Here is a 27,945-nt window from a genome sequence, read left to right on the forward strand (position 1 = left end):
GTCTCATGATCAAATATATGATCAAGAGCCTCACATACAGTATATTGTTAGGTCATTGTGCTGCCACAGAATGAATTGTGAGTAAGGCCTCAAAAAAGCTTTAAATACCAGAACTGTGAGAAAAGTTATATATATTATTGAAACAATGTTGTGATTGTTTGTGAGAATGCCAACAGGTGTGGTTCCTGTGGGAAAAGATTATATTGGGGAAAGGTTCCCGTGGGGGTTGCCATGGATGCCAAGAAGGGGTGTGTGTGTGTGTATGTGTGTGTGTGTGTGTGTGTGTGTGTGTGTGTGTGTGTGTGTGTGTGTGTGTGTGTGTGTGTGTGTGTGTGTGTGTGTGTGTGTGTGCTCAAACACATACAGTTTAAGTCGGAAGTTTACATACACCTTAGCCAAATACATTTAAACTCAGTTTGTCACAATTATTGACGTTTAATCCTAGTAAAAATTCCCTGTCTTAGGTGAGTTAGGATCACCACTTTGTTTTAAGAACGTGAAATGTCAGAATAATAGCAGAGAGAATGATTTATTTCAGCTTTTATTTCTTTAATCACATTCCCAGTGGGTCAGAAGTTTACATACACTCAATTCGTTTTTGGTAGCATTGCCTTGAAGGGCTATATTGAGTAGCTTGGATGAATAAGGTGCCCAAAGTAAATGGCCTGCTCCTCAGTCTCAGTTGCTAATATATGCATATTATTATTAGTATTGGATAGAAAACACTCTGAAGGTTCTAAAACTGTTTGAATGATGTCTGTGAGTATAACAGAACTCATATGGCAGGCAAACACCTGAGGAGAAATCAAAACAGGAAGTGAGAAATCTGAGGTCGGTATGTATTCAACACAGTTCCCATTGAAATCCCCTTGAGATCTTAATGATGTTGCACTTCCTAGGGCTTCCACTAGATGTCAACCGTCTATATAAATTTGAATGAGGCTTCTACTGTGTTGTGGGACTGAATGACAGCAGAATGAATCAGGTGTCTGGCAGTCATCCATTTTCTGGTCACGCACATTTCACATGATAGCGACCTGCGTTCCATGGCTCCTGAAGACACAAAGGAATACTCCGGTTGGAACTTTATTGAAGATTAATGATAAAAACATCCTAATGATTGATTCTGTACTTAGTTTAAAATGTTTCTTCGACCTGTAATATAACTTTTTGAAGTTTTTGTCCTAACATAATCATTTGTGGTGCTTTTGCCGTAAAGCCTATTTGAAATCGGACACTGGTGGGATTAACAACAACACTACCTTTAAAACAGTATAAGATACATGTATGTTTGAGGAATTTTAATTATGAGACTTCTGTTGTTTTCAATTTGGCGCCCTGCACTTTCACTGGCTGTTGTCATATCATCCCGTTAACGGGATTGCATCCCAAAGAGGTTTTTCACTACTTTAGGATGCAGTGAAATGCTAGTGCCTGGAAATAGAATTGAAAGTTTGGTACAGATAATCCTCCTACGTCTTTTTCTCTTTGTAAATAATTACATTTTATCTATGATTTTTTTCCGCCATATACACTTTGAAAGCAGACTATGAATGTATCCCAATAGCCAGAACGGGGAGAGAAGGGAAGTGATGAACCATATCAATTCATTTTGACATTAGATATTCTGCCGGTTGAAGCATTTGGGATAATATTCCATCTGCTGAGGTCGGATTGAATTGATTTGAGCATTCTGTTAAAGTTTCTGGCAATAGTTTTATCTAAGCAAGGTAGTATATCTACTCCCAAATATGTAAAATGGGAAACGAATGGGAATCCATAAGCAGAGATGGAGTCCTCCATCGGGGTCTTGAGCGGCAGTAGGGCTCATTTGGTTAGATAAATTCAGCTTCATCTCAAACTATAAAATTAATCTATGATATTCAATGCATTTGTAAGTGATTGAGATACATTGTCTAGATACAGTCAAATGTTGTCTGTGTTTAATGAGATGAAGTGATCATTCGGTTTTAGGAAAATGTGTGTTATTTCCCTCGGTTGACAAATTGCCTGGGCCATGGGTTCCATGGATAATAAGAATAGCAAAGGCGCAATTGGATCACCGTGTCTGCTTCTTCTAGTGATTCTGAGCAGAGCAAATCAGATATTTCCTGTTATGACTATGGCTGAGGGATTGGCATATATACTGAGCAAAAATATAATTGCAACATGCAACAATTTCAAAGATTTTAACAGGTTACAGTCAATTGAAATCAGTCAATTGAAATAAATTCATTAGGCCCTAATCTATGGATTTCAAATGACTGGCGATACAGATATGCATCTGTTGGCCACAGATACATAAAAAAGGTTTGGGTGTGGATCAGAAAACCAGTCAGTAAATTAACATAAAATTCTCTTGCAACAGCTCTGGTGGACATTCCTGCAGTCAGCATGCCAACTGCACACCCCCTAAAACTTGAGACATCTGTGGCATTGTGTTGTGTGACAAAACTGGACATTTTAGAGTGGCCTTTTATTGTATGCAGCACAAGGTGCACCTTTGTAAGGATCATGCTATTTAATCAGCTTCGTGATATACCACACCTTTCAGGTCGATGGATTATCTTGGTAAAGGAGAAATGCCCACTAACAGGGATGTAAACAAATTTGTGCACAACATTTTTGAGAAATAGGCTTTTGGTGTGTATGGAACATTTTGGGGATGTTTTATTTCAGCTCATGAAACATGGGACCAACACTTTACATGTTGCGTTCATGTTTTTGTTCAGTGTTTATTTTAAAGCATTTGTCTTTGCTGTCATTTGAAGCATCTTTTTTAGACGTTGTTGTTTGTATCATTTGCAAAGACAATGTTTTTTTGTAGTCAACTTTGTTCTCAAGTTATCAGTGTTCACAAAGAGATGATAAACCATGTGATTATATGTTTAGCAGAAATTTTCTGTGCATAAATTATACACTTAGCTTTTCTACAAGCAGTCTGAGGCAGGCGTTAGATTACGAGCGTTTTCAAGATCAACATTAATAATAACGATGGTTTTGGGAAACAGCTCAGAGTTTTAACGATGCTCCTACAAAGAATCTAACAGTGAACTTAGACTTGAGATTCTTTTAGGAAACCGGGCCCTGGACCATAGGCAATAAAACAATAACACGTTCCAATGTTCAGCAATAATAATAATAATAATAATAATAAAAATAATATTATTAATAATAATAGTGTTTCTTTTACCCAATTGAGGGGGTGTACTCATCATTGACTTATGCTGAGGGCAGCATCACAGCCACAGCTGTGTGATTGTGCGTGGATATCATACCTGAATATTGAGCCAGTCATAATGGGTTTAGCCTAGATCTTTCAGCTCTACCCCTTGTCTGTTGGGCTTGATGTACTTCTCAAAGAAGTCTTTAGCGTCCTCAGCAGTGGAAAATGTGTGTGTTATATTCTGGATGAGTTTTTCCAGGTGGATGAAGCAGCATCTCAGGTTTAGCAGCTGGGATCTCACCTCGTTGTAGGTTGCCCTCTGTTTTAGCAGTTCAGATGAAGCAGCATCTCAGGTTTAGCTGCTGGGATCTCACCTCGTTGTAGGTTGCCCTCTGTTTTAGCAGTTCAGATGAAGCAGCATCTCAGGTTTAGCTGCTGGGATCTCACCTCGTTGTAGGTTGCCCTCTGTTTTAGCGGTTCAGATGAAGCAGCATCTCAGGTTTAGCTGCTGGGATCTCACCTCGTTGTAGGTTGCCCTCTGTTTTAGCAGTTCAGATGAAGCAGCATCTCAGGTTTAGCAGCTGGGATCTCACCTCGTTGTAGGTTGCCCTCTGTTTTAGCAGTTCAGATGAAGCAGCATCTCAGGTTTAGCAGCTGGGATCTCACCTCGTTGTAGGTTGCCCTCTGTTTTAGCAGTTCAGATGAAGCAGCATCTCAGGTTTGGCAGCTGGGATCTCACCTCGTTGTAGGTTGCCCTCTGTTTTAGCAGTTCAGATGAAGCAGCATCTCAGGTTTAGCTGCTGGGATCTCACCTCGTTGTAGGTTGCCCTCTGTTTTAGCAGTTCAGATGAAGCAGCATCTCAGGTTTAGCAGCTGGGATCTCACCTCGTTGTAGGTTGCCCTCTGTTTTAGCAGTTCAGATGAAGCAGCATCTCAGGTTTAGCAGCTGGGATCTCACCTCGTTGTAGGTTGCCCTCTGTTTTAGCAGTTCAGATGAAGCAGCATCTCAGGTTTAGCAGCTGGGATCTCACCTCGTTGTAGGTTGCCCTCTGTTTTAGCAGTTCAGATGAAGCAGCATCTCAGGTTTAGCAGCTGGGATCTCACCTCGTTGTAGGTTGCCCTCTGTTTTAGCAGTTCAGATGAAGCAGCATCTCAGGTTTAGCAGCTGGGATCTCACCTCGTTGTAGGTTGCCCTCTGTTTTAGCAGTTCAGATGAAGCAGCATCTCAGGTTTAGCTGCTGGGATCTCACCTCGTTGTAGGTTGCCCTCTGTTTTAGCAGTTCAGATGAAGCAGCATCTCAGGTTTAGCTGCTGGGATCTCACCTCGTTGTAGGTTGCCCTCTGTTTTAGCAGTTCAGATGAAGCAGCATCTCAGGTTTAGCAGCTGGGATCTCACCTCGTTGTAGGTTGCCCTCTGTTTTAGCAGTTCAGATGAAGCAGCATCTCAGGTTTGGCAGCTGGGATCTCACCTCGTTGTAGGTTGCCCTCTGTTTTAGCAGTTCAGATGAAGCAGCATCTCAGGTTTAGCTGCTGGGATCTCACCTCGTTGTAGGTTGCCCTCTGTTTTAGCAGTTCAGATGAAGCAGCATCTCAGGTTTAGCAGCTGGGATCTCACCTCGTTGTAGGTTGCCCTCTGTTTTAGCAGTTCAGATGAAGCAGCATCTCAGGTTTAGCAGCTGGGATCTCACCTCGTTGTAGGTTGCCCTCTGTTTTAGCAGTTCAGATGAAGCAGCATCTCAGGTTTAGCAGCTGGGATCTCACCTCGTTGTAGGTTGCCCTCTGTTTTAGCAGTTCAGATGAAGCAGCATCTCAGGTTTAGCAGCTGGGATCTCACCTCGTTGTAGGTTGCCCTCTGTTTTAGAAGTTCAGATGAAGCAGCATCTCAGGTTTAGCAGCTGGGATCTCACCTCGTTGTAGGTTGCCCTCTGTTTTAGCAGTTCAGATGAAGCAGCATCTCAGGTTTAGCTGCTGGGATCTCACCTCGTTGTAGGTTGCCCTCTGTTTTAGCAGTTCAGATGAAGCAGCATCTCAGGTTTAGCTGCTGGGATCTCACCTCGTTGTAGGTTGCCCTCTGTTTTAGCAGTTCAGATGAAGCAGCATCTCAGGTTTAGCAGCTGGGATCTCACCTCGTTGTAGGTTGCCCTCTGTTTTAGCAGTTCAGATGAAGCAGCATCTCAGGTTTAGCAGCTGGGATCTCACCTCGTTGTAGGTTGCCCTCTGTTTTAGCAGTTCAGATGAAGCAGCATCTCAGGTTTAGCTGCTGGGATCTCACCTCGTTGTAGGTTGCCCTCTGTTTTAGCTGTTCAGATGAAGCAGCATCTCAGGTTTAGCTGCTGGGATCTCACCTCGTTGTAGGTTGCCCTCTGTTTTAGCAGTTCAGATGAAGCAGCATCTCAGGTTTAGCTGCTGGGATCTCACCTCGTTGTAGGTTGCCCTCTGTTTTAGCAGTTCAGATGAAGCAGCATCTCAGGTTTAGCTGCTGGGATCTCACCTCGTTGTAGGTTGCCCTCTGTTTTAGCAGTTCAGATGAAGCAGCATCTCAGGTTTAGCTGCTGGGATCTCACCTCGTTGTAGGTTGCCCTCTGTTTTAGCAGTTCAGATGAAGCAGCATCTCAGGTTTAGCTGCTGGGATCTCACCTCGTTGTAGGTTTCCCTCTGTTTTAGCAGTTCAGACGAAGCAGCATCTCAGGTTTAGCTGCTGGGATCTCACCACGTTGTAGGTTGCCCTCTGTTTTAGCAGTTCAGATCTGGGTATATGCTGATACTCTTCTGCGCATAGGTCAGAGCCCCCGATTCTGCTGTGAGGCGAACAATTTGCCATTTGACTTCAAAACTATAGATTGTCAGCGGCATGGGACCCGGATTCTCCTGCCCAAACAGTTCATAGAATGATTACTCATGAATGAAGTTGGGTTGCTCGCTTCCACAGCAGTTTCAAGTCCTGTGATCCGCACATTGAATTTACAGGAAAGATTTTTGAGGGAGATATTAGAATATTGAATTCCCCTTCTAGCTCAGTTCGCGCTATTTTCCAGGTCATGGAATTTACCTTCTGTCACATTGGTCAATGTCTCCAAACTTTCCACTTTTTATGAGTCGGTGTCCACTTTAGAAATTAGCAGTTCAAGAGATGAATTGATCAGTTTAATTGCATGTGGATGGCAGAGGTAATATCCTCTCAAACAATCTCTTGGATAGTAGTGGCCAAATCTTTCTGTTGTCAGGTGTTGAGAGCCGCCATGTGCAGAGAATATCATTATTTAAATCCTACACGTGAATCTGTAATTCCACATGTGAACGTGAAGTTTTCACAGTTGCAAGACCCATAACTTCTGCAAACTGTAATCAAAGTGAAGAGAGAACAAATAAACATGTCTGTATTTGTGCCAACATGTGCCCACCAAGATAGATTTTGACTAATTTCAATGTTTCAATGTGTCTGAATGTGTCAATGTTTCTGAAAATGGATCAACACAGTCCATCATACTATGTTAAAAATAGTATGGTCCAAGGAAACAGGCTTCAGCTAACTTCATATTTGAATTAAAACTTGATATTTGTGTCACACCCTGACCTGAGTATTCTTTGTTTTCTTCATTGTTTTGGTCAGGTCAGGGTGTGACATGGGTGATGTACAGTGCCTTGCGAAAGTATTCGGCCCCCTTGAACTTTGCGACCTTTTGCCACATTTCAGGCTTCAAACCAACATTCAGGCAGCAAACTCTCTCCAGAAGTTCAGTGAGGATCTCTGAATGATCCAATGTTGACCTAAATGACTAATGATTATAAATACAATCCACCTGTGTGTAATCAAGTCTCCGTATAAATGCACCTGCACTGTGATAGTCTCAGAGGTCCGTTAAAAGCGCAGAGAGCATCATGAAGAGCAAGGAACACACCAGGCAGGTCCGAGATACTGTTGTGAAGAAGTTTAAAGCCGGATTTGGATATAAAAAGATTTCCCAAGCCACCTGGGAGACACACCAAACATGTGGAAGAAGGTGCTCTGGTCAGATGAAACCAAAATTGAACTTTTTGGCAACAATGCAAAACGTTATGTTTGGCGTAAAAGCAACAAAGCTGAACACACCATCCCCACTGTCAAACATGGTGGTGGCAGCATCATGGTTTGGGCCTGCTTTTCTTCAGCAGGGACAGGGAAGATGGTTAAAATTGATGGGAAGATGGATGGAGCCAAATACAGGACCATCCTGGAAGAAAACCTGACGGAGTCTGCAAAAGACCTGAGACTGGGACGGAGATTTGTCTTCCAACAAGACAATGATCCAAAACATAAAGCAAAATCTACAATGGAATGGTTCACAAAGAAACATATCCAGGTGTTAGAATGGCCAAGTCAAAGTCCAGACCTGATTCCAATCGAGAATCTGTGGAAAGAACTGAAAACTGCTGTTCACAAATGCTCTCCATCCAACCTCACTGAGCTCGAGCTGTTTTGCAAGGAGGAATGGGAAAAAATGTCATTCTCTCGATGTGCAAAACTTATAGAGACATACCCCAAGCGACTTACAACTGTAATCGCAGCAAAAGGTGGCGCTACAAAGTATTAACTTAAGGGGGCTGAATAATTTTGCATGCCCAATTTTTCAGTTTTTGATTTGTTAAAAAAGTTTGAAATATCCAATAAATGTCGTTCCACTTCATGATTGTGTCCCACTTGTTGTTGATTCTTCACAAAAAAATACAGTTTTATATCTTTATGTTTGAAGCCTGAAATGTGGCAAAAGGTCGCAAAGTTCAAGGGGGCCGAATACTTTCGCAAGGCACTTTATGTGTTTTTTGCACTGTCTATGTCTAGTTGCCTGTGTCTGCACATTTGTAGTATAGCTTCACGTTCGTTTTGTAGTTTGTTTAGTGTCCGTCTTCATTAAAATATATCATGTATTCAACTCACGCTGCGCCTTGGTCTCCTCCTACGACGAACGTGACCATTTGTTAGTACAGAGTTAACCCTTTGCTTCTAATTCAAACAAGACCTTGAGTGATTCAAGTTTGTGAGTTCTTATTATAGTTCTAAATTTAAAGATCCTGTGCAATCAATTTCTCTTCAGATGTCATACATGCATTAGCCGCAAGATAAAAAGATCTAGCCTATATTTCCAACAGATCAAAAAAGATGCTATGTCCTTATAATGACTTCTAAACAGAGATCTAGGAGATTGAAAGGGTGTGTCATTTCTATAGTGAGTATTCTCAAGATGTGTGAGGGACAATATACTGCGGTTTTGGACATTCATTTGTGATATTTGTGGTCATCATTTAACATTTTGTCACATTTTGGAAACAATTTAAAAGTTGTATTTATATGGTTATATTGCTAACGTAAGCAATTTAGAATTAGGAACATCTAGAGATGGACGATCCGGACGATCAGAATGTGACCTATTATTTTAAGATGACATACTGCAATAGACTTCTACATACTTTAATAATTGCAAAGTGATGGAGTTGAGATAATAATCTGCATTGCCAAACATTTTCAAACAAAGTTATTAGAATCGTGTGATAACTAAAGTATTGAACTAAAGTACCAAATCAGTCTATATAGGACCATTAAAAATCAGACGCTGTGAATGTCCCTATTAAATCTGTTCAAAAATCTACTCGGAATGTTGCTTGTAGAGCCAACTAAGGCAATTCTCACATGAAAGAGAACTTAAGCACATTAAAAAAATTAAGCTTTTTAATGAGAGTGATTCTATTCTCTTATCAACAGCCTAGCTTAAACCTACCTTAAGTTTGTATATCCTCCCACGGCTATTCCTTCCTTCCATCCTTCCTTCCTTCCTTCCTTCTTCCTTACTTCCAATGATGACTTCTCCCTCCGTTCTCAGCAGCACCTATCACCTCCTCACAACCCCACCTATCATCTCCTCACAACCCCACCTATCACCTCCTCACAACCCCACCTATCACCTTCTCACAACCCCACCTATCACCTCCTCACAACCCCACCTATCACCTCCTCACAACCCCACCTATCACCTCCTCACAACCCCACCTATCACCTCCACACAACCCTACCTATCACCTCCTCACAACCCCAACTATCACCTCCTCACAACCCCACCTATCACCTCCTCACAACCTGACCCATCCTCTCTGCACAACCCCACCTATCACCTCCTCACAACCGCAAATATCACCTCCTCACAACCCCACCCATCCCCTCCGCACAACCCCACCTATCACCTCCTCAAAACCCCACCCATCCCCTCCGCACAACCCCACCTATCACCTCCTCACAAACCCACCCATCCTCTCCGCACAACCCCACCTGTCACCTCCTCACAACCCCACCTATCACCTCCTCACAACCCCACCTATCACCTCCTCACAACCCCACCTATCACCTTCTCACAACCCCACCTATCACCTCCACACAACCCTACCTATCACCTCCTCACAACCCCAACTATCACCTCCTCACAACCCCACCCATCCCCTCCGCACAACCCCACCTATCACCTCCTCACAACCCCACCCATCCCCTCCGCACAACCCCACCTATCACCTCCTCACAAACCCACCCATCCTCTCCGCACAACCCCACCTGTCACCTCCTCACAACCCCACCTATCACCTCCTCACAAACCCACTCATCCCCTCCACACAACCCCACCTATCACCTCTACACAACCCCACCCACCCCCTCCGCACAACCCCACCTATCACCTCCTCACAACCCCACCCATCCCCTCTGCACAACCCCACCTATCACCTCCTCACAACCCCAACTATCCCCTCCTCACAACCCCACCCATCCCCTCTGCACAACCCCACCTATCACCTCCTCACAACCCCACCCATTCCCTCCGCACAACCCCACCTATCACCTCCTCACAACCCCACCCATCACCTCTACACAACCCCACCCACCCCCTCCGCACAACCCCACCTATCACCTCCTCACAACCCCACCCATCCCCTCCGCACAACCCCACCTATCACCTCCTCACAACCCCAACTATCCCCTCCTCACACCCCCACCCATCCCCTCTGCACAACCCCACCTGTCACCTCCTCACAACCCCACCTATCACCTCCTCACAAACCCACCCATCCACTCCACACAACCCCACCTATCACCTCTACACAACCCCACCCACCCCCTCCGCACAACCCCATCTATCACCTCCTCACAACCCCACCCATCCCCTCCGCACAACCCCACCTATCACCTCCTCACAACCCCACCCATCCCCTTTTCACAACCAATCCCCTCCTCACAACCCCACCCATCCCCTCCTCACAACCCCCACCCATCCCATCCCCACTGTGCCTTTGTTCTGACAAATGACGTAATGCTGGAAGCATCTCTGTCAGACCGGTGTGCTACAAGTCCCAACACAGGGCTGCCAGAAGTCTGTTCACACATGATATCAAGATAAATAGACATGTTCTAACAGAAACGCACAGCCGAGAGAGAGAGAGAGAGAGAGAGACAGAGAGAGACAGAGAGAGACAGAGAGAGACAGAGAGAGAGAGAGACAGAGACAGACAGACAGACAGACAGACAGACAGACAGACAGACAGACAGACAGACAGACAGACAGAGACAGAGGCAGAGACAGACAGAGAGAGACAGAGAGAGAGAGAGAGAGAGAGAGAGAGAGAGAGAGAGAGAGAGAGAGAGAGAGAGAGAGAGAGAGAGAGAGAGAGAGAGAGAGAGAGAGAGAGAGAGAGAGAGATGCTGTCAGCACAAGGGACTACAATGTATAAATGATGATGACAATGATGGGGGAAATATAATGACTTCTTGATTAGCCCAAGTGCTGTATTTTATTAAATACACGAAAAGGAATCGTAAACATCCTTCAGCCTACCATGAAATAGGAGCATCTTAAAAACTTGTGGAAGTTATTGAAGATGTTGGCTACTGGTATAAAAAAAGAGAAACAAGGGTTGAAAAGTCCAATGCCTTTTTGATACAGTAATGATTGGCAAGGCTTTTTAATGCCGTCCATACTCGGTGTAACGCAACTTCCTCGCCATTACCAGACTTGTAACTTTGCTGTCTCGCTATTTAAAACACACCTAACCTAGGCAGACTGCCACTCCAGTGGCCCGCACCTTCCACCCCCACGTCCCACAAGGATTCTCACTTGGACCCATAAATGCCTGGTAAAACATGCACTGCAGTTCCTCTTGAACGGAGTGCACAGTTGCCGCCTCCGAGTAGTAGGAGGTTTTCCTGAGGCTGCTTATAACATTTTGTCAAGTCTTTGCTGCGGTTTATTTGCTGTGGTTTCTCCCAAATGAATTAGTGTATGTGTGTGTGTATTTGTTTGTGTGTGTGTGTATTTGTTTCTGTGTGTGTGTGTGTGTGTGTGTGTGTGTGTGTGTGTGTGTGTGTGTGTGTGTGTGTGTGTGTGTGTGTGTGTGTGTGTGTGTGTGTGTGTGTGTGTGTGTGCATTTGTTTGTGTGTGTGTGTCGAGCTTGCAAAAAGGCTGATGCAACCTCGTTGTGACTTACGGATATGTGTGATTCTATGTTAGTTCTTCACACGTACAATACAGTTTCCTATGCATATTTAAAAAATGATTTGATTTGTGGGATTATTTGGTTATTTGAGATTAGTGGCAAAGAATTGTACTCTTTTCAGAAAATAATAATTTCTATCATGCTTCAGTAAAACATTTTGCAAAGCTTTTCTATTTTATACTATCTTCAACAATAATCCCATCAATGAAAACTTTAATCGCATATTCTCTGTAAAATGTATCCTTTGCCAAACTCCTCCCCAGAATTTTGAGGAACCAATCATAGCGCTCCAATGGATAGAAACTGTCGTTGAGTCCGACACCTTGGACAAGTTCATGTGTGAAACACAATGAGGGCAGTGGTAAAAAAAAAAAAAAAAATATATATATATATATATATATATATATATATATATTTTTTTTAATATATATATATATATATATATATATATACATTGTTTAAATTGTTAAAGATGCACTATGCAGAATTTGCTCGGCCATTTCCTGGTTGCTAAAATTCTAATAGTTGGCCTAAATTTATTTTATGTGCCAAAACAAGCAGTTATTGCGTAGAGAATCATTGTACCATCTAAACCACTGTATAATATAATTTCTACAACCCAAAGTATTGTACATTCAGCTGTTTGAAGCTGGTGTACAAAACCCAAAGTAAAACACGCACAAACAAAACGTAATAATGGGAAGCATAGAAATAGCACATCTATCCCTTCTTAAACTTGCTTTCAACGGGAATGAAAGACCTGTATGTCACATTTCTACGTGAATTTGGACAGGTCGCCCAAAAAGTTACATATTGTAGCTTTAAATAATTGAACAGTACACCAGGGGTACCTGCTAATGTAATCCCTGAAAGGCAGAGCCTGTTGATGGAATGTATTTTGAATCTGTATTTATATTTTTTGTTACATTGTTTGCTAGCTCAGCTGGTTAGCTAGCTCTTAGTCTCATTAACCACCAAATGTTGCTAACACTATGCAGCTAGCCACTTAATGAATATAACTTGTTTTCTAGAAATGTCTGTTAGCTAGCTGTTAGCCATGTTCTTATTACAAACCCCATAAGCTGTTGACAACAGGATATGTTCTGAGAGCAACACTTAACTCCAAGAGTGGTTAGTAGCTTTGACTCCATGCTGAAAGTGATGCTTCCGAGCCATTCACAGTGGCTAGCTACACTATAAACATAATTTTACCAGGTTCCTGTGAAGCAATTGTAATGACCGTACACCACAACACTCGAGAGTTCCCTGAGGTGTCGTCTGTGTTCATTGTGTATTAGAAACACTGTTTGAGATCATTGTGAAGGGATTTCGAAGGTGGAATCGGGTTTCCCGGGAAATTGTTGTCCGAGGTTGCAACAGTAACCAAGGGGGGGCGGGGATTAGGGTCAATTACGTAAGAAGTATCCTGTAGTAGCCTAACTCAAGTGTGTCTCTTCTCTCAGCACCAGTTTTGTTTGTCATAATTGCGCCTGAAGGCACTAAAAGAGTTGATTGAACTGAGGTGAATAAGACTCGTCTCAGCACTGGGACGGTAAGCGAAAGGTTACTGGCTGGAATCTCTGAGCCAAATTTCTTAAAAATCTGCCGATGAGCTCTTGAGCAAGACACTTAACCCTAATTGCCACTGTAAGTTACTCTGGATAAGAGTGTCTGCTAAATGACTAAAATGTTAATGCAAAATGTGTGAGCTGCTGATTTAAGAGGGCTTGACAGGAATGAAGCATTAGCTCTTGCAATACTCTCTTGACTTGAATTGACGATGAGGGAAATGAGCATCTGACAGACTATCTGCATTCAGTTACATGCACTGGCAACACACTTTATAGCTGCAGGCTCTTCAACAGTTGGTTTTTACTTGTTCTGAATTATCTTCAATCTGACATGGTGTGGTAGGTGCTTTGCAGCTTAAAAATGTTCAACTTCTCATGCCCCTGCCTGTTGTGAGAAAGAAAGAGATAAACATTTGGGCTGATTTCATATCACTTTTACTCAACACATTGATGATGGTGCTGTGCCATCTCAGTTTGAGTAATTGGATGTGTGGATGAGGACAACTCGTGTTGGTGTTGTGCTCCTAGTCAGATCTCTGACTGATGCAGTCCGTGCTAAGCGCCTGTCATGTCATCTGAAGGTCTCCGCATCAAGAAAGTCAAGAAAGATCAGCACTGTCCTCGCTGTGTCATACTGACGCGACAGTACCAGTACCGTTGTCAACTCTTTATCTGAAAATATGCACAAAAATCCAATGAGTCAATGCAATGGAGCCATGACTGAACGGTTGTATTAGAAGTTGGGCTCTCAGGCTCTCCTTTCTTTTTAGTTGAGTTATTCTTAATGGATGTACAGTATGCTGTGTCAGGAGCCATCGTCCTTGGTTTGTTGTGGAGGTTCCATTCATTTCGAATGGAACCTCATAAACTTCATGGCCACGTCGGTATTGAACTCTGGGAACTATCTGTAACAGTGGAGGCTCCTCAGAAGAGGATAGGGAGGACCATCCTCCAGGAAGTACATTGAAAAAGTTATCCTTTTTAGATGAACCTATACTAAATACATTCAAGTCACCAAATAATTTATTAAAACACACTGTTTTGCAATGAAGGTCTACAGTAGCCTCTACAGCACTCTGTAGGGTTGAACCATGGTCCTCCCTCATCATAAATGGCACTGACACCTACTTATCTGTAATGAACCTCTCTGGATTGCAGTAGCATTGCTCCGATCATCATTTGAGCCTCTCTTTTCATTAGAGTCCTCCCTCATCTTGTCACTCCAGAAAATGGCGCCTTATCTTTTACAACTGCAATATAATGTCCATGTGGATCTATATTGCTGTGAAAGGTACGAATTGTAACACACTGTACAGTATTTTTGGGGGCAATATCGTGGTATATGTATTTTATGTATTGAGTTGAGGGTTGTTCTTTAAGCCAGGTTAGGCACAGGGGGTAACGGCTGCCTATCTCGATGTTAGTAGTGGGAGTGGTTCTGTTTGCTTTGGATATTGCTCCTATTAAATAGCTCTCCCCACAGCCAACTTTTCTTTACAATTTGGAAGAAATTATTAACAGGAGTCCTTTTTTTCTAGCCACAATCCCAAGCTGCCCCCTCTTAATGGCCCGTAGACAAGTTTTGACCGTGGACTAGTTACGGCCAATGGTCAGTTACGACATGTGGTTAGTGCTACAGAGTCTGTCTCCCTTGGGTTGGGATAATTATTACACTACTGGTGCTGTGCCATCTCAGAGACACATCATTCATAACGCAACACACCCAATCAAAGGGCTCTGCTAATCTTTAAAGGCACTGTCTGGAGACAGTGCAGCATAAATCCACCAGTAACATGGAAATTGGCCTTTTTTCTAATAGTATAAGAGAATATAAATTGGCTCGTAACCCCTGTAAGCTGTTATTTCTTTTAAGAAGTGGACGGGTGTTTTTCTTCGACCATAGAGGAATGTAAAAACCACCCAGGAATTTAAGGCACCAGGCTGGCAAGATGTACTCTGGGTACTCGACAAGGGCTGTGCCTGTGTAATCCTAGCTTGGCGGTGAGGAAAGTATGTCGGGGTTGAGCGTGGGAGCCCGCGCGGCGGCCGTTACGGAGGCTGCAGGACCATGACACCTCAAGCATCCTGGACGGGATCCCTAGAGCAGGGCGGCATCGGCGGCTCTGACTGGCTAGTGGCAGGAAGTGGTTACTGGTCTCTAGGAGGAGCACTGTCTCACTGGCCTTCACTGGATAGAACAGTGCTTCATAAAGCTGTACATTACCGCAGGATTGAGGAATGAACTTTCCTAAATTCTATTGGCCGGAATAGTTTGTGTTGGTCACGTTAAACCATAATGTATGAAGGCTAATTGAACTACCTCTTCATGTATGAGAAGTAACTGAACACAGCATGAGCACAACACAATGTAAGCCTCCTACAATAGAACCACCTCATGTTGTTATTACAGTACATAGTACCATTTCCTCTAGGAGTGTAAGGTACATGCATTAGAGGAGCCACCTTAAACTGAACTCCTCTCCACTTTGAACCAGGTCAGAGGTGAATAGCCACCAGTTAGATACGTGTCATCCTGTTTGGGTGGACTCCTTGTTTCTGTGGACGTCACAGGATGGGCAGTGCAGGGGCGTCAGAACACACCTCAGCCATCAAGGCTTAATCCAAATTACCTTTGGTGTTATCAAAATAAGATGTCGTCAGATGACTCGTGTTATCAAAAGTAAGAATCTGACAGCTGATATAATAACTAGACATTTTGGTAAATGCATTTCAAGTTTATAAAACATGCAGAAAAAAAGGGGATTTGAGCTAAACTGGTGCCTATGTAAGAGATTGTGAGTATTATTATTTCAACTTATGCCAGCATTGAGCTTTAAGGTTTAATGGATAGCTTTAGGAAGCCAAAAAGGCATACTAGTCTCCAGTTGGTGTGATTGATTCACATTTGATTAACATTAACTTATTGATATATCACAAGATCACCCTGAAGAAGTTAAGGATACAGCAACATTGGGATTTAGCTTGAAATGAAAAGCTAAATCCAATCAATCTGTTCGATGTCTGCAAGTCAATCTGTAAAGCCAAAATGCTTTACTGCTTCCAGCTCTCCACCTTAGAATCCTGATTGCCCATTTCTACACTTGGATACACTTCAAGTTGTTACAGTCAAACAACTACAGGCACTCACATTGAGTTGGCTGTCAAAGTGGGTGTCACACCCTGATCTGTTTCACCTGTCTTTGTGTTTGTCTTCACTCCACCCTGATCTGTTTCACCTGTTTTTGTGATTGTCCCCACCCCCCTCCAGGTGTCGCCCATATTCCTCATTATTCCCAGTGTATTTATACTTGTGTTCTCTGTTTGTCTGTTGCCAGTTCGTCTTGTCATGTCAAGCCTGCCCTCCCGGTTCCAACCTGTTCTGCCTGACCTGACCCCGCCCGCCTGACCTGACCCCGCCCGCCTGACCTGACCACGCCTGCCTGACCTGACCACGCCTGCCTGACCTGTCCCCACCTGCCTGACCTGACCCCACCTGCCTCACCATTCAGCCTGCACTGACACTGAGCCTGCCTGCCTGCCTGACCTCGAGCCTTCCTGCCCCACTTTACCTTTCAGACCTGGTTAATTAACTTCTGCCTTTCCTCAACCTGCCTGTTGCCTGCCCCTTGAAACGACTGCAACTCGACTCACAGGGTTATGGTATCAAACTCACAGGGTTACAGTATCAAACTCACAGGGTTACAGTATCAGACTCACAGGGTTACAGTATCAAACTCACAGGGTTACAGTATCAAACTCACAGGGTTACAGTATCAAACTCACAGGGTTACAGTATCAAACTCACAGGGTTACAGTATCAAACTCACAGGGTTACAGTATCAAACTAACAGGGTTACAGTAACAAACTCACAGGGTTACAGTATCAAACTCACAGGGTTAGAGTATCAAACTCACAGGGTTAGAGTATCAAACTCACAGGGTTATGGTATCAATCTCACAGGGTTATGGTATCAAACTCACAGGGTTAGGGTATCAAACTCACAGGGTTAGAGTATCAAACTCACAGGGTTATGGTATCAATCTCACAGGGTTATGGTACCAAACTCACAGGGTTAGAGTATCAAACTCACAGGGTTAGAGTATCAAACTCACAGGGTTAGAGCATCAAACTCACAGGGTTAGAGTATCAAACTCACGGGGTTATGGTATCAAACTCACAGGGTTACAGTATCAAACTCACAGGGTTATGGTATCAAACTCACAGGGTTAGAGTATCAAACTCACAGGATTAGAGTATCAAACTCACAGGGTTAGAGCATCAAACTCACATGGTTATGGTATCAAACTCACAGGGTTACAGTAAAAACAACTCACAGGGTTACAGTATCAAACTCACAGGGTTAGAGTATCAAACTCACAGGGTTAGAGTATCAAAATCAGGGTCACTGATAAAACTCACAGGGCTCTGAAGCTTAAACACCCTGTCTACACAAGCAGTGTTCCTCTGCTTTATTTTAACTTTGCATTGTTGCGATGGGCCCGTAAGTAAGCATTTCACTGTTAGTCTACACCTGTTGTTTACCAGGCATGTGACAAATAAATTGTGATTTGATTTGAATACCTGGCCTACTGAATCCAAGGCAGTTAAACCTCTGAGATTTGAATGGTTTCAGATATTTGGCTTCTGAAAACCCAGGAACAGCCTTGTGAGGCATGTTTATTATTTGAATTTTTTTTCAACACTATCAAGAACAATCCTCGTGAGCATCGACAAAATGAAGTTCTCAGATAAGCAGCGACTCTAATTCGCCTGTAGATTTAACACATTGTCTTAGTCGATGCAACAGTTCAAACGGAGGCTTTTCTCAAGTCGTCTTCCTAACAAAACAGATGGCAAATCCTAATGTGATGATGATATATTTGAACAACCTTTGCTGTGTTTACGGAGACTACCGCATTGCCATATCAAAGTGCTGGACTCAATGGATTTGTAATGCAAGAGAGAGAAAAATAAGTCTGAAGAAGGCACAGTCCCGCTAGGTCAGAGGGAGATAATTTCGTCCCCCACTTTGTTTCTGGGGCTTAGGTTCATGGGAAGAAGGCGGTGCCAGAGAATGAGGCAGAGGGAGCAAGAGAGAGAGGGAGAGAGAGAGGGAGAGAGACGGAGAGAGAGAGAAAGGGAGAGAGAGTACGGGAGAGAGACAGAGGGAAAGGTAAAGAAAGTGAGAGAGAGAGGGAGAGAGAGAGAGAAAGGGAGGGAGGGAGGGTGAATGAGAGAGAGAGAGAGAGAGAGAGAGAGAGAGAGAGAGAGAGGGAGAGGGAGAGGGAGAAAGAGGGCTTGGCCTGGGACAAGGCTCCCTTTCCAACCTGAGCTGACTTCAAACGACGCACCTGAGAACACAGATTTATACGCAGCTGTCGCGCCGTGGAGGCCCGGGATATTAGAGGAGCTGCCTACTGTCATCATTACAGCTGGTGTGAATTTAGAATATCCAAGCCCATTCCAGATCTCCTCATTCGCTCTCTCGCCCTCCTCCTCTCTCTCCCTCCTCTCTCTCTCCCCCCTCTCCCTCTCTCTCTCTCCCTCTTCCTCTCTCTCCCTCCTCCTCTATCTCCCCCTCTCTCCCTATCCCTCTCTCCCTATCCCTCTCCCCCTCTCTCTCTCCCTCTAATACTCTCTCCCTATCCCTCTCTCCCTATCCTTCTCTCTCTCCCTATCCCCCCTCTCTCTACCGATCCCTCTCCCCCTCTCTCCCTATCCCTCTCCCCCTCTCTCCCTATCCCTCACCCCTCTCTCCCTATCCCTCTCTCTCTCTCCCTATCCTCCCCCTCTCTCCCTATCCCTCTCCCCCTCTCTCCCTCTCTCCCTATCCCTCTCTCTCTCTCCCTAACCCTCTCTCTCTCCCTATCCCTCTCCCCCTATCTCCCTATCCCTCTCCCCCTCTCTCCCTATCCCTCTCTCCCTCTTCCCCTCTCTCTCTCTCTGTCTCTCCCTCCTCATCTTGCTTTTCCTCCTCTATCTCCCCCTCTCTCCCTATCCCTCTCCCCCTCTCTCCCTATCCCTCTCTCCCTCTTCCCCTCTCTCTCCCTCCGTCTCTCCCTCCTCGTCTTTCTTTTCCTCCTCTTTTGTTCTCTCCCTTATTTTCTCCCCACCGAGCCCCAGCTGATCCAGGCAGGTCCCTTGCGGCAGACCCGGCTTGAACAGTGTCCAGCAGCCCAGGACCACCAAGTATGAGTCAGCTCTGCCTGATATGAGTGTACAGCACTTGAGGACCATTCATATGCAATGTCTTAATTTGACCCTGCTTCTCAAAGCAGGAAAATAGTCATTCAGCAACAGGAAATTTGAATTGTTATGTGGATTGTCATTTATATCATTTTTTTGTAGGGGTGATACATTTTTCATTAGAGTGGAAATCAAGCCTGGGAATTTTAAGTTGACATTACAAACTTTAGAAGCCTGTTTAAACCTTGATTAAACTACAATTTGCATTTCCTGTTGCATACGAAAAATCTCTGCGACAACAGACTAATCAAATGAAGATTGCAGATCTGTACATACGTACCTGTCAAGTTACACTATGGGGAGGGCGCTTATACGGCATGTGATGCTCAACTGCAAGACTATGCGATGGCACCTCTATGGTGCTCAGCTATTCAAACTGTAAGACTATGGGATGGCACCTCTATGGTGCTCAGCTATTCAAACTGCAAGACTATGGGATGGCACCTCTATGGTGCTCAGCTATTCAAACTGCAAGACAATGGGATGGCACCTCTATGGTGCTCACCAATTCAACCAGCAGACTTTACATCATATTTCCAACTAGGTCCATATATCATGGACTGTGATGTTGCTAGCTGTGTTTTAACACTGCCACTGAGTGTTTTTAGCCGTATAATGTTTAGCCGTATAATGTTATTTGACAGTTTGTCTAACATGTCCAAAAGTGACCTTGAGAGGATAGGTTACAGTTGGTCCTGTATGGCCGTTGCACCTCCAGGGTTGTGCGTTTCTTTCCTAGGCCACCCATACGTTAAATGTATGCATAACCGTAAGTTGCTTCGGTTAAAAGTGTCTGGTAAATACATGATGGTGTTGGTTGATGGTTAACTTACAGGCACAATTAGGGTTAAGTACCTTTCTGAAGGGAACATCAACAGATTTTCCACCTAGTCACCTCGTGATTTGAACCAGCAACCTTTCAGTTACAGACCCAATGCTCTTAACCACTAGGTTACCTGCCTTCCAGAGGGGTGTTTCCATCAGTCCATGTAGTACAGGAGGAGAGGGGTGTTTCCATCAGTCCTCATAGTTTAGGGGAGAGGGGTGTTTCCATCAGTCCTCATAGTGTAGGGGAGAGGGGTGTTTCCATCAGTCCATATAGTGCAGGAGAAGAGGGGTGTTTCCATCAGTCCTCATAGTGCATTGCAAGAGGGGTGTTTCCATCAGTCCTCATAGTGCAGGAGGAGAGGGGTGTTTCCATCTGTCATAGTGCAGGAGGAGAGGGGTGTTTCCACCAGTCCTCATAGTGCAGGGGAAGAGGGGTGTTTCCATCAGTCCACATAGTGCAGGAGGAGAGGGGTGTTTCCATCAGTCCTCATAGTGCAGTGGAAGAGGGGTGTTTCCATCAGTCCTCATAGTGCAGGAGGAGAGGGGTGTTTCCATCAGTCCTCATAGTGCAGGAGGAGAGGGGTGTTTCCATCAGTCCTCATAGTGCAGGAGGAGAGAGGTGTTTCCAGGTGTTATCTGACCATTTACAGTGGCTTGTGAAAGTATTCACCCCCTTGGCATTTTTCCTATTTTGTTTTCTTACAACCTGGAATTAAAATTGATTGATGGGGGGTTTGTATCATTTGATTTACACAACATGCCTACCACTTTGAAGGTGCAAAATATTTTTAATTGTGAGACAAACAAGAAATAAGACTTAAAAACAGAAAACTTGAGCGTGCATAACTATTCACCTCCCCAAAGTCATACTTTAGAGAGCCACCTTTTGCAGTAAATACAGCTGCAAGTCTCTTGGGGTATGTCTCTATAGATTGGCAGATCTAGCCACTGGGATTTTTGTCCATTCTTCAAGACAAAAATGCTCCAGCTCCTTCAAGTTGGATGGGTTCCACTGATGTACATAAATCTTTAAGTCATACCACAGATTCTCAATTGGATTGAGGTCTGGGCTTTGACTAGGCCATTCCAAGACATTTAAATGTTTCCCCTTAAACCACTCGAATGTTGCTTTAGCAGTATGCTTGGGTATGCTTGGAGTCATTGTCCTGCTGGAAGGTGAACCTCCACCCAGTCTCAAATCTCTGGAAGACTGAAACAGGTTTCCCACAATAATTTCCCTGTATTTAGCACCATCCATCATTCCTTCAATTCTGACCAGTTTCCCAGTCCCTGCCAATGGAAAACACCCCCACGGCATGATGCTACCACACCATCCTTCACTGTGGGGATGGTATTCTCGGGGTGATGAGAGGTGTTGGGTTTGCGCCAGACATAGCATTTACCTTGATGGCCAAAAATATACATTTTTGTCTCATCTAACCAGAGTTCCTTCTTTCATGTGTTTGGGGAGTCTCCCACGTGCCTTTTGGTGAACACCAAACATGTTTGCCTATTTTTTTCAGGCCACTCTTCCGTAAAGCCCAGCTCTGTGGAGTGTACGACTTAAAGTGGTCCTATAGACAGATACTCCAATCTCAGCTCTGGAGCTTTGCAGCTCCTTCAGGGTTATCTTTGGTCTCTTTGTTGCTTAATGTCCTCCTTGCCTGGTCCGTGAGTTAGCGGCCCTCTCTTGGCAGGTTTGTTGTGGTGCCATATTCTTTCCATTTTTAATAATGGATTTAATGGTGCTCCGTGGGATGTTCAAAGTTTCACATATTTTTTAATAACCAACCCTGATCTGTACTTGTCCACAACTTTGTCCCTGACTTGTTTGGAGAGCTCCATAGTGCCGCTTGCTCGGTGGTGCCCCTTGCTTAGTGGTGTTGCAGACTCTGGGGCTTTTAAGAACAGGTGTATATACTGAGATCATGTGAGACTTAGATTGCACACAGGTGGACCTTATTTATCTAATCTTATTTATCTAATTATGTAACTTCTGATTGTAATTGGTTGCACCAGATCTTATTTAGGGGCTTCATAGCAAAGGGGGTGAATACATATATATGCACGCACCACTTTTTCCATTATATATTTTTTTAAACAAGTTATATTTTTTTATTTCACTTCACCAGTTTGGACTGTTTTGTGTATGTCCATTACATGAAATCCAAATGAAAATCCATTTAAATTATAGGCTGTAATGCAACAAAATAGGGAAAACGCCAAGGGGGGTGAATACTTTTGCAAGGCACTGTACATATTATGAGATAAAAACATAAAACCAGCATGGGTCTGATACAATACCTTTGTTATCATACCAGTAACCTTTTTTGGTTTTGATGGCAATGCGACAGGGTGCAAGCAAAGGCCTTGGTTCAGAAATGCAGAACATTCATTAAGGAAAGGGAAATTCTGCTGCATCTAATTTCTTAAGTCATACAACCTTTTTTGACATTTTGCACTTTTCAATTGACACCTATATTAGACACTGAATATCCTGCATTTGTAACCAATTAAGTACTATTGACTTTATGCACAAGGCATTCTTAGGAAATGTGATTTAAATGACTTTCTGTTGACTGCTAGCATGGTGTACATAGAAGATGGGGGAAGGAGCAGAGGGAAAGGTGAAAAGGTGACTGAAGACAGAATAAAAGTGATGGTAAGAGCCGAAACCACATTAACCTGTGATTGATTGCGCGAGGTCTGCAAATCCCTCACCCAAATTTGTTTGAAACTCCATATAAACAGGATGGTGGTTCAATTACCTGCACTGCTCGTCAGCGTGTGAAGATAGTCAACCCACATAATGAGAAGGTGCTTGTACAGCACTCCTTGCTGGGAAGGGGGATCACTTACTGTACATGTGGAAACGATGACTCAGCCTAAGAATCTTCAACTTGAAATCTCCAGCACTCGATAGATCCATTGGTATAAAGTAGATGAACTCCAAAGTTGAGGTACGACAGGCAAGGAATGATGGCTTTAAAGCATAATAATGGTATAGCACAAATTACAAAAAATACACACTTGATTTGCATATTTAAATTGCTTATTCATAAAAACATTGAAATACTACACATGGAAGTGTATGTTATGTACTGTGCTATGCCTGCATGTGGCATTTCATTTGCATTTAGTATTTTACTTAACCCTACATGACAATTTACATTTTTACAGAGTATATATGAAGCACAATTTGACTCAGGAATAGCCTTGAAAAGTCTCAGAAGAAATTCCCTCCAGAAGAGAGGGAACTGCTTACATCACTGCAGAAGAGAGGGAACTGCTTACATCACTGCAGAAGAGAGGGAACTGCTTACATCACTGGAGAAGAGAGTGAACTGCTTACATCACTGCAGAAGAGAGGGAACTGCTTACATCACTGCAGAAGAGAGGGAACTGCTTACATCACTGGAGAAGAGAGGGAACTGCTTACATCACTGCAGAAGAGAGGGAACTGCTTACATCACTGCAGAAGAGAGGGAACTGCTTACATCACTGCAGAAGAGAGGGAACTGCTTATATCACTGCAGAAGAGAGGGAACTGTTTACATCACTGCAGAAGAGAGGGAACTGCTTACAACACTGGAAAACTAGGGCTGTGAAGCTATACGACAATTTCTAAATTACGTAGACAGACAAGATAATCCTTAACAACATAATATAGTCAGGTCACAAACCAACAAAATGGTACACCACTGAGCAAAAGGAATGTCTTACAGATACAAGTGGTTTCCATTCCTGGTTTCCAGTTGAGCTCAGAATATCACTTTGTTGCCTTCGACATTAAAATACATTCGCTCTAAAGCAAACATTTCACTTTATGATATGCAATTACACCACAACCACTTAAAAAGACATTTAAACTTCCATGTAAAGTTCTTCGAAAAATTCAACCGTGGGAGTAGATAACATACTGTATACTTTAAGATATTTAGCATTATTTAATGACCTAACTTTTGTTTCTAAAAATGCAATATGTTTAAACATACAGGTACTTGTCAATGAATAAAAGACAGGTAGTCAATAAAAGACTGGAGTATGTAAGGTCTCTCGTTTGACAGGGAACCATAACAGTGTGGACTTCTGAAATGAAGGATAGCTTTGCTTACTTGTTGCTGTGGTGACAGAGGAAGCAGTCTCGGCCCAGCAGCAGACTGTTGCCAACCACTCCCTCCGGGGTCTTTGCGTCTAATTAGTGTTGATAATTGGCTATATTATCATAACATACCATTAATCTGGTATTACAATAAGCCCTTCCTTTCTACTATGTTTTTATGACTGTAGGTACACTCATGGCTGTTGCTGGCTAATGACTTTTGCAGAGGGCAGTATTATACAGACAACAATTAAAGGCCCAGTGCAGTCGAAAACGTGACTTTACTGTGTTTTATAAATACTTCCAAATAAGGTTGGAATAATGCTGTGAAATTATGACAATGCCATTGTAGTGTAGGAGTTGTTTGAAAATACTGCCAGAAATTTCAGCATGTTTTGGTGGGATGGAGTTTTGGCCTGCCTGGTGTAAAGTCACGTTTTCGACTGCACTGGGCCTTTAATTGTTGTCTGTGTCAACACCAGGCTGTAAATTGTTTCATAGACCCAGACAGTCCTAAGAAAAATCTTGCTTGAACAATTGCCATTTGCTAAGAAGCAATTTTTGTTTATTTTTGACTATTTCAATTGTAAACAATCACAGTAAGATACGTCATTATTATACAGAAATGATTTGATATTGAGATAAAAACTGCTGCATTGGACCTTTAGGTTTCTTAATTTAAAGTATATTTATAATAAACAAGTCAATATTATGATCGTTTCAACCTACCTCACACCATTGATTCTCAATATCATAACATTAACCCTAAATTTCAGTATGTTCCATTTTTCCCAAAATAGTTATTCATGCATAGAGTAGTTAGGCCCTATCCCTGACATAAACTGAGTGTACAAAACATTATGAACACCTTCTCTTTCCATGACATAGACTGACCAGGTGAATCCAGGTGAAAGCTACACTACCTTATGGATGTCACTTGTTAAATCCACTTCAGCCAGTGTAGATGAATGGGAGGAGACGGGTTAAAGAAGGATTTTAAAGCCTTGAAACAATTGAGACAAGGATTGTGTATGTTTGTCATTCAGAGGGTGAATGGGCAAGACAAAATATGTCCCTTTGAACGGGGTGTGGTAGTACAGTAGGTGCCAGGCACATTGGTTTGTTTCAAGAACTGCAACGGGTTTTTCACTCTCAATAGTTTCCTGTGTGTATCAAGAATGGTCCACCACCCAAAGGACATCCAGCCAACTTGACACAACTGTGGGAAGCATTGATGTCAACATGGGCCAGCATCCCTATGGAACGCTTTCGACACCTTGTTGAGTCCATGCCCCAACGAATTGAGGCTATTCTGTTCTGTATGTAGTTATCCCTTTCCACAGAGTGTTCTACGTGGAACCTGTAACCAAAAAAGGTTATCCTATGGGGACAGCCAAATAACCATTTTGGGACTCTTTTTTCTGAGTGTATTACCAATCTTAGCCAAATACAAAAAGGCAACCAATCATAATATACAGCTCTAGCTATAGGCCTACACTTCCTGCAGTCAAATGACCAAATCACATTCTAGTAGCCTTACGGTGGAATGTTATTCATATTTTTCATAATTTCATAATTATTAAAAATGATCTAAATGAAAAACTGCAGAAAATTCTGTGTTTCTATGTCAAACGGTTTTGTTATATTTCAGTCTTCTGTGATGTATATAAAGTGTAATTTTGATATGCAAACTCAAAATCTAATACATTTCAACTCTATATCTGACATGGTACAGGTCTCTTCTTTTTTAAATCCATAACCATATGTGTGAGGTGTATACTTTTGTCTCAAAGTAAATTTGTTTCAGACTTCCATTAAACACTCTGTGTGACCCTGATTTAGCCCACTGCACTAAAAGCTTAGGACAAAGAGTTCCTCCTTGCCCCAGGATAAGCATAATCCCTGGGATAATCTGTCCTGGGATAATCTGTCCTGGGATAATCTGTCCTCTAACATCCTCTGTACATTTTACTGTAGACCCGTTTCCAACTTTGGAACATACATGAAGTTCTTCTGAATGGCAAGTTTTTTCCGAGACTTAGGTCTCCCTTAGTCAGCTGACGGTTGCATTGTGATTGACAGGAAAGCTCCTTTTCCCTTTTCTCTTCAGTATAAACTACAAATAAAATTGTCCCACAAAAAACACAGTTGAGGTTTGAATGATAGGAGCATCCTCAATAAGCTTTGCCTATATCCAGAGCATCTAATTGTCAAAGTACTCCAATACACTTGTTTCTCAAAACAAGTGTTAACTTCCAAGTTTCAAGAATAGTCTTAATTAGCGGGTACGTCTTAACTAAATACTTCATCTCTTGTAATTCCGCCCAACTACACTAATTCTGCAGCACTTTTGAATGGATTACTGTAATACCAAAACTGGCAAGGCTTCATTGCAGTACACTCTTGCAAAATCTCTCTTCTCGGTCCAACTTAATTAAATAGAGTCAGAAGTTTCTGATTAAAATAAACTCCGTGCCAAGATCTCTCCAGCTCTGTGTTCAGGGAAATATATAGAGGTCCAGGGCCAATATCTCTCCAGCTCTGTGTTCAGGGAAATATGTAGAGGTCTGTGCCAAGATCTCTCCAGCTCTGTGTTCAGGGACATATGTAGAGGTCTGTGCCAAGATCTCTCCAGCTCTGTGTTCAGGGACATATGTAGAGGTCTGTGCCAAGATCTCTCCAGCTCTGTGTTCAGGGACATATGTAGAGGTCTGTGCCAAGATCTCTCCAGCTCTGTGTTCAGGGAAATATGTAGAGGTCTGTGCCAAGATCTCTCCAGCTCTGTGTTCAGGGAAATATGTAGAGGTCTGTGCCAAGATCTCTCCAGCTCTGTGTTCAGGGAAATATGTAGAGGTCTGTGCCAAGATCTCTCCAGCTCTTTGTTCATGGACATATGTAGAGGTCTGTGCCAAGATCTCTCCAGCTCTGTGTTCAGTGACATATGTAGAGGTCTGTGCCAAGATCTCTCCAGCTCTGTGTTCAGGGACATATGTAGAGGTCTGTGCAAAGATCTCTCCAGCTCTGTGTTCAGGGACATATGTAGAGGTCTGTGCCAAGAACTCTCCAGCTCTGTGTTCAGGGACATATGTAGAGGTCTGTGCCAAGATCTCTCCAGCTCTGTGTTCAGGAAAATATGTAGAGGTCTGTGCCAAGATCTCTCCAGCTCTGTGTTCAGGGAAATATGTAGAGGTCTGTGCCAAGATCGCTCCAGCTCTGTGTTCAGGGAAATATGTAGAGGTCTGTGTCAAGATCTCTCCAGCTCTGTGTACAGGGACATATGTAGAGGTCTGTGCCAAGATCTCTCCAGCTCTGTGTTCAGGAAAAAATGTAGAGGTCTGTGCCAATATCTCTCCAGCTCCATGTCAGGAAAATATGTAGAGGTCTGTGCCAAGATCTCTCCAGCTCTGTGTTCAGGGACATATGTAGAGGTCTGTGTCAAGATCTCTCCAGCTCTGTGTTCAGGGAAATATGTAGAGGTTTGTGCCAAGATCTCTCCAGCTCTGTGTTCAGGGACATATGTAGAGGT

General features: G+C 43.2%; 1 long non-coding RNA gene across 1 annotated transcript; it reads right to left on the reverse strand.

The window, feature by feature from the left end:
• Window positions 1-528: 528 nt before the first annotated feature.
• On the reverse strand, window positions 529-23,702 carry LOC118944635 (uncharacterized). The gene is made up of 3 exons (XR_005039942.2): window positions 23,583-23,702; window positions 23,177-23,300; window positions 529-1,053 (listed from the first exon to the last, which is right to left on the reverse strand). It is a non-coding gene; the product is annotated as an uncharacterized LOC118944635 (long non-coding RNA).
• Between the last annotated feature and the right edge of the window lie 4,243 nt (window positions 23,703-27,945).

This window comes from Oncorhynchus mykiss, chromosome 3 (genome assembly GCF_057628025.1).
Source record: "Oncorhynchus mykiss isolate SJ-2025 chromosome 3, ASM5762802v1, whole genome shotgun sequence".
NCBI classification, from domain to species: domain Eukaryota; kingdom Metazoa; phylum Chordata; class Actinopteri; order Salmoniformes; family Salmonidae; genus Oncorhynchus; species Oncorhynchus mykiss.